Source organism: Eptatretus burgeri, chromosome 6, assembly GCF_056783735.1.
Source record: "Eptatretus burgeri isolate ZD-2024b chromosome 6, Ebu_testis_v1, whole genome shotgun sequence".
NCBI lineage: Eukaryota > Metazoa > Chordata > Myxini > Myxiniformes > Myxinidae > Eptatretus > Eptatretus burgeri.
This window is the reverse complement of record NC_140966.1, coordinates 94,831,430-94,857,737: the sequence shown is the minus strand read 5'-3', so window position 1 is coordinate 94,857,737 and position 26,308 is coordinate 94,831,430. Positions and strand designations below refer to the sequence as shown.

At 36.3% G+C, this 26,308-nt stretch overlaps 1 long non-coding RNA gene across 1 annotated transcript; it reads left to right on the top strand.

Annotated features, from left to right (window-relative positions):
- Positions 1 to 8,339: 8,339 nt before the first annotated feature.
- On the top strand, positions 8,340 to 10,534 carry LOC147025370 (uncharacterized). Its single transcript, XR_015059475.1, has 3 exons — positions 8,340 to 9,830; positions 10,080 to 10,137; positions 10,427 to 10,534. It is a non-coding gene; the product is annotated as an uncharacterized LOC147025370 (long non-coding RNA).
- The last annotated feature ends 15,774 nt before the right edge of the window (positions 10,535 to 26,308 follow it).

Genomic DNA, 26,308 nt, shown 5'->3' with positions numbered 1-26,308 from the left:
TCGTCTTTTTCTCCGCAACTGCTTGTCGGATTGAGATGAAATTTTCTCTATAGGTGCAACTACTCATGTAGAATGTTTTAATGATAATTATAGGTCATTTGGTGTGCCAGCCATGTTGGAAAAGCAGAAAAAAAATTGGACCTCTATCTCCGAAACCACACCAAGGAAAAAATTGAAACTTGGCACATGGCAAGTACTTCTCATGGGGAATAAGTGTGACTTTTTTAATGACATCATAGTTGCCTTCGTTTTCACGTCATGATTGCATATGTAGAATGCTACATCTGATCAGTCTGAAAAATTTTGAGGGTCATCTAGGGATAAAATGGTCCACAGAAAAAAAATTGATGACAGTTATAAAGTGGCAGTTCTAATTATGTCTTATTAATTATGTAATACACCATCACACAAATGCCACATAAAACTACACAAACACCAAACAAACGTCCTGGTGTGGGTCTGCAATCTCTAATGGCTTTTTCTGTTTTTTTTTTGTTTTCTTCTTTATCCGGGTGATATCTCAACCATCCTTTGAGCTACGAATCTGAAATTTGGTACAATAGTGAAAATGTGCTTTGGCAAAAACTGCTTTTTTATTTTTTCATTCATCAAATAATTGATGAATAACTTAATTATTATCAATTTATTAATTACTTGTTTATTTTTTTTTCTCCTCTGGGCAATATCTCAGGCACATTTTGAGCTAGGAAGCACATATTTGGATACAACAGTGAACAAGTGATTTGGCTCTGTAGGGTATTGTTGATTTATTGATTAATCAATGAATCAATGAATCGATTACTTATTTAATTTTCAAAAAGTTACAGGTTCGGATGAAACAGTGGTGGTTTTGGTATGCTATTAGCCGATTAATTATTTTACGATTGTTATTTATTTATTTTAATTTTGCAATTAATCACTTGATCAATCAATTATGTACACAGCTCCCTCCCAATTCCATCTCCATGTGCTGCATGGTGAATAAGTATCATTTATACACATTCACCTCAGAAGTACCTTTATACACATAAACTAAGTATCATTTATACACATTCACCTTAGAAGTACACCACTCTCTCCAAATTCCATCTCCATGTACTGCACGGTGGCATCGCCAGGCACCAAAAGTGCCCGGCAATGTTGCGCGCTGGAGGATGTGTTGTTTATTTATTTGGCATGGGTGTGGTGTACTTTGAATGTACACCTACTTAAAAAAATATATATATTTATACGTATGTGGACTTGAATATAACTGTCATTCATCAAAAAGGCTTCAGAACTACAAAGTGAAAAAGAAAATCCCCCAAAATATAACTTTTTTTTTCAAAAAAAAAATGTTTTTTTATTTTTTTTTATTTGCCGAAAACACTCCCAAGTGTTCACCAAACACTGGTGAACCTGTGAAAGTTTGAGAAATATTCGTTCAGCCATCTCTGAGAAAATTGGCGACACACACACACACACACACACACACACACACACACACACACACACACACACACACACACACACACACACACACACCTCTTATCTTAGAACACACTAGCAAAGTACTCGCCCATGGGTGGGTACAGTTATCTGTTGAATGGCGTTGGTCCCTTCTCGATCGGATGAAATTGAGAAATTGACGTTTTCCGGTGACCTTGACCCGTGACCTTTGACCTTGAACCCCTTATGTCCGTTCCCAAGGATCACATATGCCAAGTTTCATCTCATTCTATCCAACGGTTTGGCCGTCTATAAAGGACAAACAAACATGAAAAATTGACGTTTTAGTCAATTTATGACGTCATAACTCGAAAACCGGAAGTCGGAAGTGAATATCGTCAATCAACTGTGTCATTTAATTTTGATTATCTGTCGAATGGCGTTGGTCCCGTCTCGATCGGATGAAATTGAGAAATTGAAGTTACCCGGTGACCTTTGACCTTGAACTTGACCCCCCCATGTCCATTCTCATGTCCCAAGGATTACTCATGCCAAGTTTAATCTCATTCCATACAACGGTTCGGCCGCCTCTAAAAGGATGAACAAACCCACACACACACACATACATACAAACATATTATATTTTTTTAGTATAGTAGATAAGTGTATACATATTGTTGCGAATCTGGAAACCACGATCACACTCAACATTCATGTCCTTTTAGCTCAGTTATCTCGGTAAGTACATGTTCCATAGATAGCTCGCCTTCCATTGATTAATGGGTAAATCTGTGTAAATGCGGTGATTCATTTTAATAGTTAGGGTTCAATCAGAACAACAACAAATAAGAACGACCCTCCCCGCAAATAAGAATGACCCTTCCCCGCAAAGAAGAAGAAGAACCCTCACGTCCCGTGATTCAACAGTGTAAACAGAAATGACGGTTGGGGCAGGGCGGCTGAAAGCGAGGTAAACAGCCCCCACCCGCGGTTGTGGGGGTGGTGCACGAGGGCGAATGAGTCACGCCGGAAGCGAGGCGGGGGTGAGAGGGATAAGAGGGGGACCCTCTGCTTGGTTCTGGTTAGTCTTGGGTCAGTCTTCGGTGAGCCTTCATCGGGTTCGTGTTCTGGTGGCTTTTGTTCTGCTTGGTGGAGTTGGTTGTTCTGCTTCGTGGCCTCATCTTGGTGCGTGGAGTTCTTCACGGTCTCTGCTTGGTTCCAGGTTTGGTGCGACTTCTTGGCCTCATCTTGGTCGGTGTATTCTTCGGGGAAGTGACGCATCGGGTCGGGAAGGATCGGCGCCTCGTCTCACCATCACGTGGTCTGGAGCGCGAGGGGATCCGCCGGAGCTCGGAAAGGATCGCGGCTCGTGGTGATTGGATTCAGCTCACCCACGCTGGTGCCAGGTCCGAACAGCTTGAAGACCACATGAGGTGGAAAGGTCTGAGGCAGACCCTGGGCTTCAGCTCATCTGTCCCTCCGAGATGAAGTCCGAATTAAAGGCATCAGCCACCATTTATTGTGTGTGTGTGTGTGTGTGTGTGTGTGTGTGTGTGTGTGTGTGTGTGTGTGTGTGCGTATGTGTGTCAGTGGGCCCGTCTAACAGGTGGAAAACTTTTAAGTGCTTTGTGTGCTGTACATATTGCATTGCATTTCTGATATTTGGTATAGTTCTGCTCTTTTGTGTTCCCTAGCTCCCCATTATTACTGTATAAATAAACAACAATTGTTCAATGTATCAGCTCGTTTTGTGTTTCCTGCATTGGCTTGACATGACACGTGTTTGAGGATTAGGGTTCGTAACTTGTTCATTTGGTCCGGCCCGACTTTGGTAATTCCACTTGGTTACGCCGGATCCGAGTCGGCGATAGCGACTCGATTCGGATAAAGTCGGCCGAGGGTGAACTTCCCCGGTAGTCGGACCACATGGTTACTTAGGTAAATTGAAGTTGGCAATCGACCCTACCCCACGTGGTCTATCCATTGGCGAAGATCGGTCCGATAGGGGACCCGTCAGTTCTGGAGTTATCCGGGGCGACGACCTTTACATTCCAGGCGATCGGTCGAGCCGGCTCGTGGCTCCATCTAGCGGTCGTGCTTCCGGTCGATGTCCCGGCCCCGAAACCAAAATATATATATATATATATATATATATATATATATATATATATATGTATATATATATATGTATATATATATGTATATATATATATGTATATATATATATATATATATATATATATATATATATATATATATATATATACATATATAAATATATTGTTACGAATTCTGGCCCGCCTAGCGTGCGATCGGCCGTGTACCTCTAATAGCAGCCGCGTCGCCCACCGGACAGACAATTCAGTCGTGACCCTCCAGGAACTACTGCCAGAAGCCAGTCATGGGTGGGGGTTTAACCTCACCACGATCGTGCCAATTGCCCACCCGTGCAGGATAGGGTTGCTCGCCAAATTCGACCTACCTAAGTACCTGCGCGAGTAGTTGACCGGGCGATCGTACCTCGCCGCAGGTCGGCCTAGGACATGAACCGCTTAAGCGGTCCGTTCCGTGCTACAGTGATAACCGAGCGGTGTTATCGCCGACCTCGACGGATCGGATTCTCTTCTTTACCCGGGTGTTCAAAACCCACTACTAATTTATTCCACGATTCAAGATGGCACTTTCAAAAGGGAAAAAGACAACGAACGGGATACATTTCACACAAGGACATTTATTATAACACAAGTATTCAGAAGCAAGGCAGTCATGCAATGTACAAAAAACAAATAGAAAGTGTTACCACCGAATACGAGCAATGTACAGTCACTTACACAGGTCTACTTATAGGGACACGGCGCCACAGCAGTCATACAAAAGCAAAGAAAAGCCCTCCCCTTAGGCAGAGAGGTAGACAGGGTTCGTAAACCTTTATGGCACGGGACCTGGAGGACCGAACGGGTCCCGTGAGACCGAAGGGTCTTACCTGCGCCCTCGTGGCACGACGGTGGGCAGGTCGCGACGTCGACTCCCCATGGCCTTACGTAGCCGCACCTGACCTCGGGCCCCTGGCGTGGTCAGCAAGCTCTCTCCGGCATTGCTGCTGGTGCTTTCACGACCCACGACCGAGCTAGAAAGGACTGAAGGACAGAAGGGGCTTCAGGACCAGAGAGAGAGTGACATCGACGACCCAGAGAGAGAGAGAGAGAGAGAGAGAGAGAGAGAGAGAGAGAGAGAGAGAGAGAGAGAGAGAGAGAGAGAGAGAGAGAGAGAGAGAGAGAGAGTGAGAGAGAGAGCTCGACCCTGGCCACCAACAGAGTGAGAGAGAGCGAGGTCGCCCCTGGCCACCAAGTCAGAGAGAGAGCGCGCGCTCGCCCCTGGCCACCAAGAGAGAGAGAGAGAGAGAGAGAGAGAGAGAGAGAGATCGAGCCTCTCCAGCAAGAGAGAGAGAGAGAGAGAGAGAGAGAGAGAGCGAGGGCGACCCTGGCCACCAAGAGAGAGAGAGAGAGAGAGAGAGAGAGAGAGAGAGAGAGAGAGAGAGAGAGAGAGAGAGAGAGAGAGAGAGAGAGAGAGAGAGAGAGAGAGAGAGAGAGAGAGAGAGAGAGAGAGAGAGAGAGAGAGAGAGAGAGAGAGAGAGAGAGAGAGAGAGAGAGAGAGAGAGAGAGAGAGAGAGAGAGAGAGAGAGAGAGAGAGAGAGAGAGAGAGAGAGAGAGAGAGAGAGAGAGAGAGAGAGAGAGAGAGAGAGAGAGAGAGAGAGAGATAGAGATAGAGATAGAGATAGAGATAGAGATAGAGATAGAGATAGAGATAGAGATAGAGATAGAGATAGAGATAGAGATAGAGATAGAGATAGAGAGAGAGATAGAGAGATAGAGAGATAGAGAGATAGAGAGATAGAGAGATAGAGAGAGAGAGAGAGAGAGAACTCGACCCTGGCCAGCAAGAGAGAGAGATCGAGCTCAACCCTGCCCACCAAGAGAGAGGAGCACTCGACCCTGACAGAGAGAGAGCGTGAGCCCCGCGCGCGGTCCGCCTTATATAGCGTGGGGGTCCGCCCCGTTTTCGGCTCCACCTCCCTTCGAGAAGGTTCCCGAAAAGGTGCGTTCCCTCACCCCAACCGCCTCACACTGTTCATCAACCAATCGGCGGTGAGATGCCACCCCCCTTTCTTTCACACCAAGCGTGGGGAAAAATAGGCGGGAAAAATCCGCGCGCCCATCGGAACTCTTTTGGTTCCCTTTTTCGTTCGACGGTTTTCAACGCGTCTTGTTGCTTGCGTGGAGGTTTGTTCAAAATAACAATAGAAAAAGAAAAAAAATGCTATCTCAAAGAGTCGCAGCCCGATGAATCACACGAATTCCCTTTAAACAACGGTGGGGAACTATCTGCACATAAACTTAGCGTCATAACTGATCTAAGGACCCTTTATGGTGTATTGCGAATTTCCACAGCCGCAACAATATGTATATATATATATATATATATATATATATATATATATATATATATATATATATATATATATATATATATATATATATATACTGTATATACATACCCAAAAATGGAGAGAACAATCAAAAACACACACACACGCACACATTGTTGTGGCCATGGGTACCGAGTGTATTATGAGGGGGTTTCCCCCCCGTTTCTCCTCGCAAGAGCTGGACTGGGACAACCGCTCACAATTAACTCCGTGGTATGGTGGGTTGCTTTACAAGCACAAACGCCAATCAGTTAACCACAAGTTCCAGTGTCCACTGTCTAAATGTGCCTTTAAACTCGAGGTCACATGGCCTTCTGAATGGGGAGCACACCCTTGGCGATGCACCAATCTTATCTTGATTCGATGTTAAGTAGGGCAGCTGAGCATTTACTGCTGGTGCATGCCGACGATGACAGGTTAATTAGTTTGGGAACTACCTCCCAGTCTATCTAAGTTTTGGCAATGATGGATCAATGGAAGGAAAGGACAAGCATGGACAGGTTGAAACATCAACAAGAAATTTATTAAAAAGCAAAATAAATAAACAGAAGAACTTTTTATTTCCTTGTGGTGAAAATAGGTAAATTCAAATCAATCAAAATAATTTCAAACAAATAAAGATTTAAACAGAGATTGATAGAAAAATAGACAAAGAGCAGATGCGTATCACTATGCCTTACGTAACGATTAACCATAAGACAAGGGTACCCAGCATATCATTCGGGGGTGGGGGGGGGAGAGAAATCCGGTCTCGGCTTACCAAGGTAGAAGTCGCTGTGCATCCAATAAAATGTCCCAAAATGTGCGTGCCTTGGTCCGCTGCCAGTGCCTGCCTCGCCGTGCACCCACGTGCAAACAGGCTCGAACACCAATTGGCGTCATGTCATCATCTCCAGGAACCAGGGACACCATGAATCAGGTACGAGCAGAACCAGCAGGAATGGTCCAATCATCACCCACATCAGGAGCCACCAGAAGCCACAACCAACGGACAGCTGTCAGGAGCTGTAAGGCGCTGTAAGGAGTTACAAGGCGCTGTGAAGAGATGCAAGAAACTACAAGGCACTGAGGTTCTGTGAGGAGCTGTAAGAAGCTGTGAGGCACTGCGAGGAACTGTGAGGAGCTGTAAAAAGCTGTCACCAACTGTCACCAGCTGACAGAACTGTATGGCTGTCACCAAATGTCACAAAAACTGGCAGGAAAATGGTCCTCCTGTCCTTTTTTTATAGGCCACCAGTCTGGACAGAGCCTCAAACAGACTTCAGCCAAATCCATCTTGCCTATTGGTGCGTTGTTGCACGTGACCAACCATCAACATTGCGATCATTCCTTCCTCGTTCAGCCAGACACGAACAAGAGCCAGCCAGCATCCATAAAGCTGCCGAACGGGGCGTCAAACGTCCATGGAAAAATGTGGACGTCAACGTCGGTGAAAGAGGTGGGTGTCGAACGTCAATGAAAGATAGGTGGGTGAGGTAAATGAACCACCGCCGTATTTGACCGTCAGAATAACTGCTCAGGAAAAGCTCGCAGTGTGTTTAATCAAATGTCCTGTAAGTCCAAAGTGTAAATAAATCACCCACCTCCAAGCCAATGTGTCCTGATGGAAAGGGGGTAGATGAGCTTCCGTTGGGCTAACGGCTATCTCGCATGCATGAATGTGTCATAAAGAGAAAAAGGCCATCCCATAAGAAAGGGAATCTGTTCTATATCCTTCCCAAATGCCTCAAAGTTCAAATCCCACCAGACATGGGGATGGGTCTATCCTGGACATGCATTTAGGGAAATAACTGTCTGAGGACCGAAATTTTTTTTGCATTTGGCCGATCCGATTCTAAAATCCATAACAATATATATATATATATATATATATATATATATATATATATATATATATATATATATATATATATATATATATAAAACAATATATATATATATATATATATATATATATATATATATATATATATAACAATATATATATATATAACAATATATATATATATATATATATATATATATATATATATATATATATATATATATATATATATATTGATATATATATATATATACATATATATATATATATATATATATATATATATATATATATATATATATAACAATATATATAAAACAATATATATAAAACAATATATATAAAACAATATATATATATATATATATATATATATATATATATATATATATATATATATATATATATATATATATATATATATATATATATATATATATATATATATATATATATATATATATATAAAACAATATATATAAAACAATATATATATATATATATATATATATATATATATATATATATATATATATATATATATATATATATATATATATATATATGTAGGGAAAGAATACTGGCTCTGTCTCACTTTTCCCCATGTAAATGAATGGGGGATTTTCAGCCATGAAATTTTTCTTTTTTTCCCCTGAAAAAATAAATCCCCTTTTTAGCCCAAGGTATATTTATTTGTCTCCCCTTTTAACCTGGAGCCTGGTGTTGGCTTAGTTGTTAGGGTGGAGGCTTGGGATCCCAGGGTCCTGAGTTCAAATCCCGTTGGCTGCTGAATTAACACCAGGGGGTTGACTCAGCCTGCCATCCTTCCGAGGTCGGCGAAATGAGTGCCAGTGTACTGGTCCCGGTGTATGCCCCGGTTAGAATAGGTGTACCATATCCCTGTGTGTCGTAAGAGGCGACCAGGGTTGGTGCCAGGAAGGGCATCCGGCCATAAAACATTGCCTCAAGAAAAAGCCAAACCCCTGCACAGCAGGGAAAAATGGCTGTAAAAACGGTAATTTTTTTATTTCCCCTTTTAACCTAGGGGCTCTCTATTCAAATAACCCATACAACAAGATAAAGATTTGTTAAAGGTGATTCTAAAGAAATATCTGAAACGTCTAAGCCTCGGGGCACTCTTTATCAAATAACCAATGCATATTGTTTAGCTCACTCATTGAACCTATAAACATTTGTTCATTCTCAAATTCCTTCAATAGTTTAATTTTCTTTGCACAATAATCCCCATCTAAAATATTGAAAAACAAAACATTTGAATCTTTATATTTTTTAAGATACCCCTTTTGTGCCATTACGAAATGATAAACTTTTCTTAATGATCTCATCTGGCCACCGCCCGAGTTGCAAATCATTTTTGTACATAAACCATGCCAGAAAAAAAAGTTTTGTTTCAAATGTTTTCAGTTCATGCCGTGAAAATGAGGAAGTGTTTTTTTGACACGGCCGTGCTGTGTGAATGAGGAAGTGGTTTTGGACTGTCATGCTGTGAAAAAATAGGAACTATTCTGTGAGACAAGGTCTCGTGTTTATATTTTATCTCAGAACACGAACTGAAAACATTTGAATCAAAACTTTTATGGCGTGGTTTATGTCCAAAAACGATTTGCAACTCGGGCGGTGGCCAGATGAGATCATTAAGAGAAGCTTGTCATTTCCTGTGCCCACACCCAATGATTAAGCAATCTCCTCATCGTTGCTTTATAAGCGGTTCGCCAGACAAAGTTTCTGCCAGACGGGATTTTCATTTTTACAACTGAGGCATGGACGATATTTCTTCCGATGAAGCCAACAGCCCACTACAGAGTTGGTAAGTTTGTGTATGCTTTTCTCTTTGAACGATGAAGCAAATGATTATTAATTAAATCATGATAATTCTGATATATATATATATATATATTTTTTCCCTGACAGGGCATTGGAAGAAATTGAGTTCACATATCACGACGTGGTTCATGAAATTAATACTCTTATTGAAGAGATCAATGATTTTAGAAGAGAATTGAAAGACATTTTCAATGAGTGGCATGAAGTCTTATCACGTCCTCTCATCTCGAAGGAATTAAACCAATGGTGAGACACGTGTGTGTGCCTCTCTCTCTGTCTGTCTTTCTACCTACCTCTCTCTGCTCTTATTGAAGAGGCCAATGATTTATAATGACTGGTCTCTGATCTCGAATGAATTAAACCAATGGTGAGGCACGTGTGTGTGTGTCTATGTGTGTGTGTATGTGTGTGTGTGTGCGTGTGTGTGTGTGTGTGTGTTGCTTTCCCTGTCTGTCTCTTCATCTATACCCTTGACTTATTATTTTTTTTTTTCAGCACTATCGCACAACATCAGCTGTTGAAGCAATCTTGTACAACACATGATTTTCTGGAGGTAAATATTTCTGAATTATTATTAATATCACTCGTACAACACATGATTTTCTGGAGGTAAATATTTCTGAATTATTATTAATATCACTCTCTCTTTAGAATGTCGCCTTATGTTGGTTGCATCATTAGTTTGGACGTGGTTTTGTCAGTACACTGGAATTCATTTTATTGACCTTGAAAGGATGACAGGCTCCTGGTGTGTTAATTCAGTGGTCAACGAGGCTTATTCATATTACCATGTAATTATCTTTATAGAACCTAATTATTATCCACTTTTTGTTTCAAAACAGAATATGGTGTCTGAGTTTCGAAATCACAAGGCATCTGAAGAAGATTGCTGGGAAAGATTGTACATTCTCGCAAATGAATATTTAATATTTTCAATATTAATAAATTATATTTGTTTTGTTTACAATTACTTGATTCTGAATTACAAGAAAAGAATAAAAGAGATGTAAAGGGGGGGGGGTTGGGGGGGGGGAGGGGGGGGGTAGGTGCGCTCCCCCAATGACCCATCAGTAGGGTGGATTTACTGATTCTGGCTCACTTTTCCCCATGTAAATGAATGGGGGATTTTCAGCGATTCCCTTTTTTTTTCCCTAAAAATAAACCCCCTTTTTATCCGTTTTTCCCTGCTGTGCAGGGGTTTGGCTTTTTCTTGAGGCAATGTTTTATGGTCGGATGCCCTTCCTGGACGCCTCTTACAACACAGGGATATGGTACACCTATTCTAACCGGGGCATACACCGGGACCAGTATACTGGTACTCATTTCGCCGACCTCGGAAGGATGACAGGCTGAGTCAACCCCCTGGTGTTAATTCAGCAGCTGAGCGGGATTCGAACTCGGGACACTGGGATCCCAAGCCGCCACCCTAACCACTAAGCCAACACCAGGCTTTGTATATATATAACCAGGCTATCCCAAGGTATATTTATTTGTCTCCCCTTTAACCTGGAGGTTGATCAGCTCACTCATTGAACCTATAAAGATTTGTTCATTCTCAAATTCCTTCAATAGTTTAATTTTCTTTGCACAATAATCCCCATCTAAAATATTGACAAACAAAACATTTGAATCTTTATATTTTTTAAGATACCCCTTTTGTGCCATTACGAAATGATAAACTTCTCTTAATGATCTCATCTGACCACCTCCTGAGCCACATATCATTTTGAGATTATAGTAAATTGTTTTTTCATTGTTCAATTGATAACCATCAAAGTTTTCAGTCCATTCAAGGATATTCATTTTTTTCTTTACATCCTCTAACTTACTAGTTTTTAAATTAATTCGCTTATTTGTTTTATTTACCTTTGTTTTAGTTATTTTTTCAATAAGACTTATTTGATATTTTTCACATTCATTATGTTTTCCATTTATATACCAAGACTGAGATTTTCTCCACTCTTTAGTTTGATTAATACTTGGTTTAACCATTTATATATTGTGAAAAAACAGCGGTAGCCCTTAAAAAACCCTAACCCTTCTTCCCATCGTTAAAACGCAATCTATTTTATACACTCTATCATACAATATCCATATGGAACACAATCTATTCCATTATCTAAAATAAATCTCTTATCATCAAAGGCTCCTAATGCCTTTTTATTTACTTCTTCACTATATATGTTATGTTTATAACTTCTTATTGTATTCATTTTCCTGTATTCTTCTTTCTTATTCATCAAACAATTATAATAATTTCTAAAAGTTATTGATTTCTTTATTACATATTTCTTTATTCCCTTTAACCTCTTATCAATCTGATCACCATACTTATAAGCATATGCCTTTGCTCTCAATCCAATAAACTCACTCATTACTTTTCCACCCAACTCATCCTTAAACTTACCAATAACCTTTTCATTCTTTTTGGAAAATAACTCACTCTTCTTGCTGAAATTACTTGTATCATATACTCCAATATTTTTCTTCATATCTTCATAAACATCATCAGTTTTTATATCTAGGATAAAACTATCAGTGTCCATATACAACAATGAAACATTTTCACCATACTCTTTCTTTAAGTCATTATACAAATAATCATACATCAATATCTTTGATAAATCAAGAACTGCTGTTCCAATATAAATTGGTTTATCCATTACAATACTTTCCTTTTTCATATGAATTGCAGAAAAGTTCTCTGAAAAAACCTCTTCTCTCTCAAAACTTGGTTTATTTATCAATCTCGAAGCTTCTTTCCAAGATGTTGCTAATCTAATGTTTTGCCTGTTTCTAACATTTTCCATAGTCTTTCCAAATACAGCATTATTCATTAATTTATAAAAGTCCCCTTCAAATTTTACTTTTGTATTTGCTCTCATATCTGTATTGAATTGAATATACTTTTTCACCCAAGGACTTTGTTTAAATTTTAAAACTCTATGAATTTTAGCTACTCTCAATCCTTCTCTCAAAAACTGTTTTAAGCTTCTCTGATGTAAAACATATCCCTCTTTATCATAGAATGTTGTTAATAACTTTTCTGTTGATTTGCCTTTAATATTAAAACTTTTATGATAATCACTGAACCATTCTTTCTTTGGGGTTTCTTTCTCACATGCAAAAGGAAGGTCTTTATGCTTATTATGAAGAACACTCGGGTACCTCAAATCAACTTCAAAATAATAACCTTCTTCTTCGTCATTCAATTCCTCTTGAGAAGAAATAACAATATTCATCAAAGCCTTTTCATAATCCTTTTCTTCCACCCACTCTAATTTACCATAAGGTAGAGATTGAGACATTGCCCATCCATACAAATTATTAGCATCAAAATACATCAAATAATTACTATCTTTTTCACTATCATAATTTGGAAGATATTTATTATTTGCTTTAGCATATCTTTTGAACATACTTGTGATATTCCACCTCTCTTGGACTTCTCAATCATCAAAAGCATATCCACATCACTGATTAAATCTATATCTTGTTTTGTCATTTTCAACATTGCACTCCAAGCTAAACCAGGAGCTGTGAAATAGTGGGCAGGGTCTAATCCATAACAATTTTTATTATGACAGAGTGTTCTAAAAGCCTCAAACACATCAGCTAACAATAAAACATCTGTTTTTAGATATAAATCGTGATATTCTCCAAGGTTCTTTATCTTAAATAATTTCCATATTTCTTGTGCGTGTTTATATTCCTTATCACTTATCTCTTCTTCATAAAGGTTATTATAGAAACTTTCTTTTGATGGAAGTTGTGTTTCTTTAAATCTCATAGATGAATCCATATAATCATAAGGATAAATTCCCTTACTTGTAAGAATTTTCTCTTTACTTTGAATTTCATTCCTTGTTTGAATTTCCTCTCTCGTAAGAATTCCTTCTTTAATCAGAATTTCATCTTTAATCTGAATTTCCTCTTTAGTTAGAATTTCATTCATTGTTCGAATTTTCTTTATGATTAGAATTTCATCTTCAGTTAGAATTTCTTCATTAATTAGAGTTTCCTCTTTACTTTGAATTCTCTCTTTAATCTGAATTTCCTCTTTAGTGAGAATTTCCTCTTTTGGAAAGAATGAATTAAGATTTGGAAAAGAGTCCGTGGAGCTTAGATTTGATGCGAGGTAGGCTAGTGGTGTTCCCATAAACTTGTAAGAATCTAGAAACCTAATACGAGTTAAAGGTTTTGTGAATATCATTTTTGAAAATGAAATATACTTTTGACTTGTGTTTGTTATGGCAGAAATATTCCCTGGTGTTTTTGAAAGTTCATTTATAAATAGATGTGTATCATAGTTGGCGCTGTTGTGAAGAAAGACTGGAATAAAAGAAGGTAATTTATAATTAAGATTACAACAGGAATGAGCGGGACCTCTATATTTACCAGTAAGATGACAATGGTCTCTAACTTTAGACTCCTTAATTTCCCCCTCACAAATATGACAGATATTGTTCATTCTAAATTCTAATTTTTCTTCTTTGGTTAATTTCATCGGTTCATTTGTTTCTTTCATTAATTTAGTGAGTCTTATACAATCCTTTTCTAATCGTTTTACAAACTCTTGTGAAGCATTTTTTCCACGATAATGTTCAAGTTTGTTATACTTTTCTCCAACAGATGATTTGATATAATAACAGAAACCACAAGGAATATGTTTTTGATATTTATTTGTATATGGTTCTTTTGGATTAGGAGAAGCAGTATTTATCTTTTTAAGGATACACTCAAAATCAGCGTATATCACAAATGGGTGCATGATAGATTTATTATAATCTTCAAAAGAAATCTTTTCACCAGGTTTAGGCATTGTAATTACAGCTGATTTATGATTACTACAATATTTTGAATGTTGTTCTAATCGTTCTTTTGTATGAAATGAATTAAGACATCGCTTACAAGGATATATTTTGTTTGCTGTTCTGAATACCTGAGAAGAGATTAATCTTGATAAATTATTGATGTATGTGTAATGTGAATTCTTTCCAACACTAAAATATAAAAGATCAATGTGTGTTTCTTCATTTTTATAGTTGTTTGAAATTTTTAATATTTGAACTTTGTTTGTATCCGTTAATCCATATACATTAATAGAAAGATTATTCTTTTTCTCAAATTTAGGAATATCTGTTAGTGGCATTGGGAATTTAAAATCTTTAATGTCCAAGGTATTCTCATATTTCATATATTGTTTTACTCTTTCTGAATTACATTTTGGTGGATGTAAGTGAGCAAGAACAGACCAGAGAAAACATTTATTATCATTGTTCTTAATATTAACAACTGCCTTCTTTAGTTTTATTTCTTTTGGTAATTCAATATAAGAAGAAGCTTTAAGAGGGTTTGATTTTAGAATGTGTATATCTAAAAAGATGATTTTTTTAATATTGAATCCACTTCCTACCACTGTATTATCAACATCCTCCTCTTGTCTTGATAGTTCTTCATAAACCCCACTATTCAAAAAATCTTGAAATGATGTTATAAAATGAAGATCTGTTCTCATATAAGGAGTTTGTTCTTCATCTTGTCTTTTCATATTCATTTTCACTCCCATATAAAACTTTAAAGTTTTCATTTCTTTTAATGTCTTTTTAATAAATTTTTCAACATCGGGTTTCACTATTTCAATTGATTCAGCTATTGATGATGGACCGGGTTCTCCAAATTGAAAAATCCTTATTTTTATATGCCCTTTAAATGCCCCATCAGTGTTTTCAATATAATAGTCTCCCTTTACTTTAAACTCATTTTTCTTGTGTTTTTGTGATTGAAGATGTTTATTATAACTACTCTTCAAAACATCCTTTGAACAGATATCACAATGTTTTCTTTCCAACTCAAGAGGAGATATTTTATGAAACAGATTAAATGTGTGTTTGTTGGTTCGGAGGTGTTTTCTATAATGTTTATATTCGTGATTACAAACATCGCAGTACGTTGTATTCACCATATTTATAGAATAAAACTTTGCTTAAACTAAAATTTTCTTGATGAAAATTTCGTTTGTTTTACAGGTGAATCTGTGCTTAAAACCATTTTATCCTCCAACTTTTTCACTTAATAAATACAATGTTTCAAGACACAAAAGACAAGTTTCAATCAATCTCTTCATCTGTTAAAGATACTGAGAAATATGTCAAGGATGTAAAATTGAACAAAGATAAATATAACAACTATTGGATAAAAACTATTATGGTAAATAATATGAGTTCTTCAATTTCCTTCAGTGGAAGGGCCTTTAGTATACCTGGTAGAACATCAATTAAAGTATCTCTAACAAAAGTTTCTCCTCTCCTTCTAGTAATATATTCAAAACTAGAAAAAGCAATGAAACAAGAAAAAGTATCAAAGAACAAAAACCTTATGGATGAAGCTTTAGAAAGAAAAGATAAGACCATCTGTAATATGCAAGGAGAAATTTGTATTTTTTTCAACAACCCTAAAGATGTAAATCCTGATGAAATAAAGGATGTTAATATATCAGGTGAAATGACATTTCGTTCAATAGTAGTTAACGATAATTTTAAAATTACCTTTAATATAAAAATGTTGTCGTTGAATCTGATAATGAAAAAAGTATATCGATATCGATGGTAATATACAACTGAAAGTATAGATGAATTTCAGTTTAAGTAAAGTTTTACTTTATAAATATGCTAGACTTTCCTGATTCTCCATATGACAAATTTGAGAATTGTCCTGCGTGTGAAAGACGGGGATTAAACACAGAGTCAAAAGCCTATAAACAATGTATATTCTGTGATTATCTTCTAATTAATGATAATAAAAATATAAAAAGGAAAATAATTCTTTTAGATTTACACCAAAAATGAATTACTTTACAAGATTGATTAGAGAAATGAATGTAAAGTATGAGGATGATAACACACCTTTCCTTACAAGGGAAGAAACTGAACGTATAAGAGAAATGTTCAAAGGATTGTTGTTGTATATTATTCATGGATGTAATTTTCAGGGAAATATCAACACAAGATATTGTATAAATAAAATAATGGATTATCTTGAAATTAAACCTGAACTTAGGATAAAATATAGAGTTTCTAAAAAAGCCAATAATAAATTAAATAACCTGTTTTTCAAATATATAAATGAATGATTTTTTACCTATTTGGGAAAATAAGATAAAATTTAACAACCATAAAAATCTCACAAATTCATTAAGATGTCTCATAGTTGGTTCAAGTGGATGTGGAAAAACCTGCTTACTTTTAAAAATGCTCCTCACTCCCAACTTTTTAGATTATGACAATTTAATAATTTTCACAAAGTCGAGTTTTCAACCAGAGTATCAACTACTCTCACAAGGTTTTAATTCTGGTCTTCAAAAAGAAGATATAATCGGTTTATTTAAACGTCAAAAAAACCTAAATGATTATAACATTGAAGATATAATTCAACTATTTTGTGATACACAGAGATGTAAAAAGAAATCAAATCCTATAACTTGTATTCTTAGTGATAATACGGATGATATACCGTCTCCCCAAGATTTGGATAAATCAAAAAAGAACCTCGTTATCTTTGATGATTGTGTTAATGAGAGAAACCAAACAGTAATGGACAGCTACTACACAAGAGGGAGACATTCTTCTTGTAATTGTATTTATCTTAGTCAATCGTACTTTCAACTTCCTCGTCGTTCCATCAGAAACAATGCTAATACTTTTATTTTATTCAAGTTAAATTCAATAGATATCAATAATTTTTGGAGAGATAATTGTTCTACATTATGTAGTAAAAAGAAATTTGAGGATTATATGAAGCACACGACTGAAAAATATAAATATATTGTTGTGAAACAAGATGAGATATTAAGGGATATATTTTTTGTTTTATAAACAATTACATATATAAATGACAACTATTATTATAAATCTTGTGGGTAAATCTGCTTCTGGAAAAAACTTTCATAAATCAAGGTTCTTGTGTAGTACAAATGAGAATATTGTAAATTTACTTAAAAAACACCCCGTGATACGCATTGTATCAACAACAACTAGAGCAATAAGACCTGGAGAAGTAAAAGGTGAAGATTATCACTATATTTCAGTGGAGGAACATATGCGATTGAGGAATGAAGGTCAAATGTTTGAGGAGGTTTCTCTTGGTACAACAAAATATTCACATTGTAAGAGTGAGTTAAGGAAACTAAAATCTGGTGGTGTTGGGATATTAGAAACTAATCCAGAAGGAACGAGACAAATTATTAAACATCTGAGTGGAGTGAAGATTTTATCATTCGGTTTTGATGTTGATGAAGAAACTCAACGCAAACGTATGAAAAGCAGAGATGCAAGTATTAGTGAAGAAGAAATTACAACTCGCATTAATGTTAATAAAGAATTTGATGAAATATTTAAAGAAAAGGATTTATTTGAACACATCTACTTGAATGATGAAGAAAAGGAAAATTTCCCTGTTGATCTTTACAATTCATTAAATGATATTTTACAATAAATAAATGGATGTAAAAGAAAGAGCAAGAAGATTTAAGGAACATCAAGAGTTGGTTTCAAAAGTTGTAAAACAACAGGAAGACATAAAGAAGAAACGCAGACAGAAACTAACGGGCGAAGAAGCATTTGAAAGAAAACAAGAGAAATTTTTTAAACCACTTTTAAAAACTTCCCAAGAAAAAATGAAAGATGTTTCCACAGTTCCCACAGTAGAATATACTCCCAGAAAGCTCCAAATGTTAAAAGATTTCAGTCAAATGACGGAGGAAGAATTAGAGCATATTGGAGAATTAGAACATGATGAAGGTTTATTTCAACAACTGGAAGAGATTAATCAACCCCCTGATTATATTGTGAATGCTGTTCAAAACAATGAATATTCAGCGGATTCAAAAACCAAAGCAGGACTCATTCCAACAGAACAACCAGCAATATTTCATCTTGTTCAAGAAAAGGTATTGATATTTAATGATGAATTAAGGTTCTTAAGTTCTGCTCAACCCCTGTTAAACTAACTCCGAGATTAATGTTTCTTCTCACAAAAGATGGAAGACAAGGTTCAACTGTGAAGGATGAATCAAAGTATATTGATAAACCATTGGATATGGAAAATAATGATGATAGAGTATATATTGATTTGCTGAACACTCTAAATTATAAGGTTATTCTTTCTGGTAAAAGTAGGAAGAATGAGAAGGAGAAACACATTATTCAGGCTTTAAGTATCCTTGGTTCAGGTGTTAGTTTTCTTCCAAATGACCCATCGCAATTAGTTAATAGACTGTTATTGTTGTTAGGCAGTCAGAAGGCTGGAAATAACAATTGTTTTAATGAAGCATCAGCCATTTTAGACCAGTTGATGAACATGAAAATAATTAATAAATATCAATATAAAGACATTTTATCTCATATTAAATAAGATGAGAAGCACAATCCTTAGTTTCAATTTCACAACAAGCGACCACACATCTTCATTCCCATACCCACTACAACTTGACACAACAAAAGAATATGAGGCATCTTTATTGTCCATGGAAACTTATAATACCTTATTTAATATAACTGATAAAAATGACAAGTTTAGTTATAATCCCGGAAGTGGATACAAAGCGATAACAGTCTCGCCCGGAGCATATGAGAGTTCTCAAATATCTTCCGAAATTGGTCGTCTTATGAAAGAACAGGGTGATGAACCAAAAATATTGTTATAAACATTCAAAAACATACTTCAAAATGAACGATTAAAGTTAAAAATAACTACAAGGTTGATTTCACAATTGATAATTCATTTAGAGAGTTATTGGGTTTCTCCTCAAAAAGATTGAAACTAATGGGACGTTTTACAGTGATAATGTCATTCAAATATCCTCAGGAATAAATTCGGTGTTAATTCACTGTGATTTGATTGATGGTGCTTATAATGATGGAAAAAATAGAAATACAATATTTTCATTCAGTGCATACTCAACCCCAATTGGTTATAAATTCAATATGGAACCCAAAAATTTGGTTTATCTACCTGTGTCAGGAAAAACCATACACAGAGTAAATTTTAGGATAACCGACCAAGATAATCGTGTGATTTCTTTTAATGGAGAAGTTATATCCATCAGAATTCACCTACGTGAAGTTTTCCAATAAATAAATACGATGGTTATTGTGAGGAAACACGAGTTGGGAAAATATAAAATAATTACAGGGGATGGGATGTTCCTTTCCCCGTACTACAAGGGTGAAGGTATGTATCTTGGTAGAGGATACTATAAACCTAAGAGACAAAGGGGTGTTGGACATCAATTTAGAGGAGATGGGATAATTGATACTCTCATGGGTATTGGTTCAACTATTCTTAAACATAAAGACCTAATTGGTTCAACTGCTTCTGCTGTGGGAAATGTAGCAGGTGCTGTAAAGAGTATAAAAGATGCTCAGAAAGAATCTCATAAATTACAAGCAATAAAAGAAATTAAGAAAGGTAAAACTCAGTTGTCCCCCAAGAACCACAGAAAATAATTCTAATACTTGCATCAGGGTTTCAAAAGTTTTAACATCTTTTTCCTAAATAAATACAAGTATGGAAGCAATTGATAGTATCTATGATTTGGATGATACTATTATTATCTCAAACTCCACTAAAAAAGAAGATTACTTCAAGGTAAATGCAATAACTGGAACAGACTGGAATACAAATGGTACAAAAAGTTTTGAAATAAATAATCAACAAACCTATTTGAATCTCTCCGAAAGTTTCTTGTTGTGTAAATTTAAATTCACTAAGGCTGGGAATAACACAAACGCTACACTTGTAAATGATTTCTTCTGGAAAATGTTTGATAGTGTGCGATTGTATATTGGAACACAAGAAGTTGAAGCGGTTGATTATGTCTCTGCTGTATCTGAAATGATAAAATTTACACTCTATACATTCAGTGATAGAATGGGAAAGGGGTCTGTCGAAGGTTTTATTCCTGATATGTCAACGGGAACAAACACAGACCCTGGATATATTCAAAGGAAAGGAGCGTATAATGATGATACAAAAGCAGAAAATAGTTTTACTGTGGCGGTTCCTCTTAAAGGTATATTTGGATTTTGTGATCATGATAAAGTTCTGTATGGTCTTAAAATTAGATTTCAACTACAAAGGAATGATAATGAAAATAGATTGCTTTTTGGTGTTGGTAATGCTTTTGGTGATCAGAATAAATTTGTAATTGAGGAGATGAGTTGGTATATCAGTGAATATACTCCTAATCTTAAAACAGAAGAGATGTTGAATCGAAGACTTAACTCAAAGAAACCACTCAGTGTATCATACCTCAAAAGAAGATGTCAACACGTTAAACTCAATCAAACTACTTACACGTGGAATTTGGGTGTTCTGGAAGGAGAGCCACGATATCTGTGGATCATTTTTAAAAAGCCAGATGGTGATACTGCGACTGATAAGAATAATGCATTGAGTGATAATGCTAAGGTGAAACAACTTCGCGTTTCTCTAGATGGAACATTTTATCCACGAGATAGATTGGAAATTAATTGGGAAAAAAATGATTTTGCTGAAGCATACAAGTCTTACCAAAAGGTGTGTGAAAGTAATGGAAATAAAGAACCTATTTTGGATATGACAGCATTTAAAAGTTTGTATACAATCTATGCGTTTGACCTGAGCGCGCAAAAGGAAACTATAAAGTCTAATCGAGTGGATACTTCCCTATACATTGAAAGAGGAGAGAGTGAAGAAGTTGATACATATTGTTTGCTTTTGGAAGAAACAGAATTGCAGATTAATACAGATAATGGTGTGATGATTAGTCTCACATAATTTTTTGTTAAATAAATGAGTGGCAAAGTACCAACTGGGGTATATGTTAATCAAATCAATCTTCATAAACTATCATCTTGTGTTCAAAATCAAAAGCCTTGTACGATTAACGTTAATACAATTCAGAGAAAAGGAGCAGTAAGAATTGATGTTTTGCTCACAAGAGAACAGGTTAAAATCTTGAATGACACTGGCTCACTTAAAATTAAAATGACAAAACCAATGTTGAAAAAATATTCAATAAGAGAGACGAGTGGAGGATTTCTCCCATTTCTAATTCCTTTATTTGCTGGTTTAAGTGCGGTTGGAGCATTGACGGGTGGTATTTCAACAGCGGTGAAAACTGCCAACGAAAGGAAGGCTCAACTCCAGGCTCAAAAAGAATTGGAAAGACATAACAAAGAGTTGGAGAAACAAATTAGTGGAAGTGGCGTAATTGTAGATTTTGCTGAAAAACTTGAAGGTCTGCCTGATAAAGCGAGATTGTTAGTTGGAGATATGCTTTCTTCTATTGCACAAGCAGGTGTAAAATTAACGAAAAGAGGTAATGGATTATATCTTTCTAATAAATAAATGAGCATTGATGAGTGGTTGAAAGAATTTGGAAAGAATACAACATCAAATTTACAACTTGCCAAATATTGTAAGAAATTAAAAATTCAAAATGTGGTTATTTGTATGAGAGATGAATTAACAAATGTGCCGAAACATACAAAGAATATTATTATGAACTTAGAAGATAATAATGGGAACGGTTCTCATTGGGTTTGTATTTTTAATAATCAAGACAAATATTATTTTGATAGTTTTGGTCTTCCACCACCTGTTGAAGTCATAAAATTCTTACAGAATGGTGTTTATCAAACATTTCAAGTCCAAGAATTAAATTCCAAGTGTTGTGGTCAATTATGTCTATATGTGTTATTTCAACTCAACAAAAATAAAAAATTTTATGATATTATTTTTAATCTAATATAAATGACTTATGTTGGTAAAGATGGTTCTATCTTTGGTGTATCTCAAGAACTGGATATTGATTTATCAAATTATTACACAAAGGCACAGGCTGAACGACATAAATATAATATAACCAAAAATATTAACATGAAAAATGCTTTTAAATTAAAAAATTATCCAAGCCCGACTGACGCGAATGACTTGGTGAGATTAAGCGATTTATCACAATATATATACTTAAATAAAACGGCTGTGTATTCCAAAGATACAGAAGTGTTGATATTATCTCCAGGTCATACAGAATTCACAGTTCGAATTAAAATAAATTTTTATAAAGAAGGGCGTATCGTTTGTATGAGAATAGAACAATGGGGTATGATATGAATGATTTAGGGTATAATTGGTCATTTAAAATTAACCTCGAAGACCTGGAACAATTAAATCAGTCTCGTAAGGAAGAATATTATCCACTTGGTATCGAGAATGAGTTTTGTGGGTCCACGATTAGTAAACAACAAATAAAAGAATTTAATAAGGGCAAATATAATAATGGTTTTGCCCTTGTTTATCTCATGAAAACAGAAAAAACAGGATTATATATAATAAGTAAGGAAATACAAAATGATTTAACTATGAGAAGATGGGGAGGTGTTTCGTGCCATAATATTATTCTAACATATATTTCTAATACATAAATGACAGCAAGAAGGCTTCAAGAAAATTATCATTTCTGTGTCCAAGCATACCTTCAAGAAAAGGGTATTCGGTATTTTAATAAATATGTTCTACAACATAAGAATGAGGTATTTTCAATAAAAGATTGGCATTATGCTGATGTTGATAAACCGACAACTTTAGATTTAATTAGAATGTTAAATAATGAAAAAATTATAAAGTTAAGAAAAGGTAAGGCTCTTTTAGAAATTCAAAAGAAATTTTATTGGTTTCCTGTTGTAAAAAAATTATTTTCGATGCAGGAATAACAAGAAATCCTGATGAATATATGTATAATATTCTATGGGGTGTAAACGATTCAAGGATAGTAAGGGATGAGGAAGGAGTTGAAGAAGAGAGGGAAGAGGAGGAAAAGGAGAATGAGGAGAGGGAGAAGAAAGAGAAGGAGGAAAAGGAGAAGAAAGAGAAGGAGGAAAAAGAGAAGAGAGAGAAGGAGGAGAGGGAGAAGAAAGAGAAGGAGGAAAAAGAGAAGAGAGAGAAGGAGGAGAGGGAGAAGAAAGAGAAGGAGGAAAAAGAGAAGAGAGAGAGGGAGGAGAGGGAGGAAAGAGCGAGACAAAATAAATATCAAAATATGGAAACCAGTGAGATTCAAAAAAGATTGGCGGTATTACAGAAAATAACTCAACCCACCGAGGAGGAAACCAAAGAATTGACAAGTCTATTTGCAATATTTTCTTCACGACTATTGACATCGTCAAGCCATTCATTTTAATTCAAGTTTTTTCTTAAATAAATGGAGGAGAGAGTGAAGGCATTTCTTAGGATTCTTTATGTTTTAAAAATTAAGATTCAAATGTGCATGTTGGAAACTAAAAAGGTTTTTGCACTCTGCAGGAATTTTTCTCATAAATAAATGAGTTATTGTCTCAAATGTAAAAAGAAAACTAATACTAAAAATATTTCATATATTAAAAGTAAAAATAACAGGGTTATACAAAAAGGTATATGTTCGGTGTGTGGTTCAAAAAAAAATCAATTTATCTCCAAACACAAACTCGGAGGAGATATACAAAAGTTTTTATCAGGAAGTAAATTTACAACTACTGGAATACCAGGGGAATTACATCTTCCAGGGTATTCTTTCTGTGGTCCAGGCACAAACTTGGATAAAAGATTAGATGAGGCAGACAATCCTAAATCCTGGAGTAAACCAATCAATAGAGTTGATGAAGTGTGCATGAGACACGATATTGATTATGGGAATACCACAACGTTGGAAGAAAAGCATGAAGCCGATAGAGAAATGTTGTATAATTTGTCTCTGATACAAAATCCAACCTTGAGAGAAAAAGTTGATAGGTTCATCGTGAAGAAGATGATTAGTGCTAAATTGAAACTTGGACTTGGAAATTCAAAAAACTTGTAAGCTCTAATGATGTCATTAAGACTGAAGAGCAATTAGCTGATGAATTACATAAACCAATATTCACAAAGTTTCAGAGAAGGAAAGTTTATTCCAAGGAAGTAGATTATATCTGGTCTGCTGATTTGATTGAACTCAATAATGATAAGGGGTACAAGTATGCTTTAACCGTTATTGATTTGAGGAGTAGATATGTGTGGGTTGTCCCTTTAAAAAACAAAACAGGTAATACTCTTATGTTAGCTTTTCAACAGATATTTAATAAAAGTAAGAGAAAACCTAAAAAATTGTGGACTGATGAGGGTAGAGAGTTTTATAACAAGACATTTATGAATTTTCTAAAAAATAACAGTATTACATTATACAGTACCTTTAATGAAGGGAAGGCAGTTGTTGTTGAACGTTTTAATCGTACCTTAAAGAGAGACTATATAAAAAATTCACACAACTCGGTTCACAACAATGGTTATCTTTTATTCAGGATATTGTGGATAAGTATAATGACACGATTCACACGTCAACGAATATGAAGCCATCAGAAACATTTACAAAATTAAAATATGAAAAAGAGATTAATGTCAGAAAACCTAAGTTCAAAGTTGGTGATATCGTAAGAATATATAGGTGGAAATCTCATTTTGAAAAGGGTTTTACTGAACGATGGACGAAAGAACTTTTAAAATTGTTGATGTAATAGATACGGTTCCTTGGACTTATAAGATATATGATTTGGAAGGGAAGAGATTTTAGGTTCATTTTATTCACAGGAATTACAAAAGACAAAGATAAATTGAAATTTTTTGACTCCGCCCCTTTTTGACTCCACCCACACAAGCCCCACCCACACAAACCCCACACAAACCCACCACACACAAACCCCACACAAGCTCCAATAAATTGAAATTTTTGACTCCGCCCCTTTTTGACTCCACCCACACAAGCCCCACCCACACAAACCCCACACAAACCCACCACACACAAACCCCACACAAGCTCCAATAAATTGAAATTTTTTGACTCCGCCCCTTTTTGACTCCACCCACACAAGCCCCACCCACATAAACCCCACACAAACCCCACCACACACAAACCCCACACAAGCTCCACACAAGCTCCACACAAGCTCCACACAAGCTCCACACAAGCTCCACACACACAAGCTCCACCCATATTCACATAATTAGTGATTAGTTAATTAGTTCCCCCACACACAACATGTTTATTTAATTAAAAAATTATCCACCCATCCACACAAGCTCCACTCATCCACCCATCCACCCATCTCTCCACCCATCCATTGATCCACACAAACCTCATCCACATTCGCCCCTGCCCACATAAACCCTGCCCACATCAACCCCTCCCACATAAGTCCTGTCTACACAAGCTCCACACAAAAACTCCACACACATAATCCCTGTCCACATAAACCCCTCCGACACAAGCTCCACCCACATAAACCCCGCACACACAAGACCCACCGAAGCCCCGCCCACATAAGCCCCACCCACATAAACCCCTCCCACACAAGCCCCACCCACATAAACCCCGCCCACACACACCCCGCCCACACAAGCCCCACCGAAGCCCCGCCCACATAAACCCCTCCCACACAAGCCCCACCCACACAAGCCCCACCCACACCCCGCCCACACAAGCCCCACCAAAGCCCCGCCCACACAAGCCCCTCCCACACAAGCCCCACCCCCTCATCCCCCTGTGCGCCCCCACCTTTGACCCACCACCTCCCTCATCCCACCCCCACCCTTCCCCACACACACACATGGGGAGGGAGGGATGGGATGAGGGGGTGATGGGTCATTGGGGGGCGCACCTACCCTCCCTTCATGTT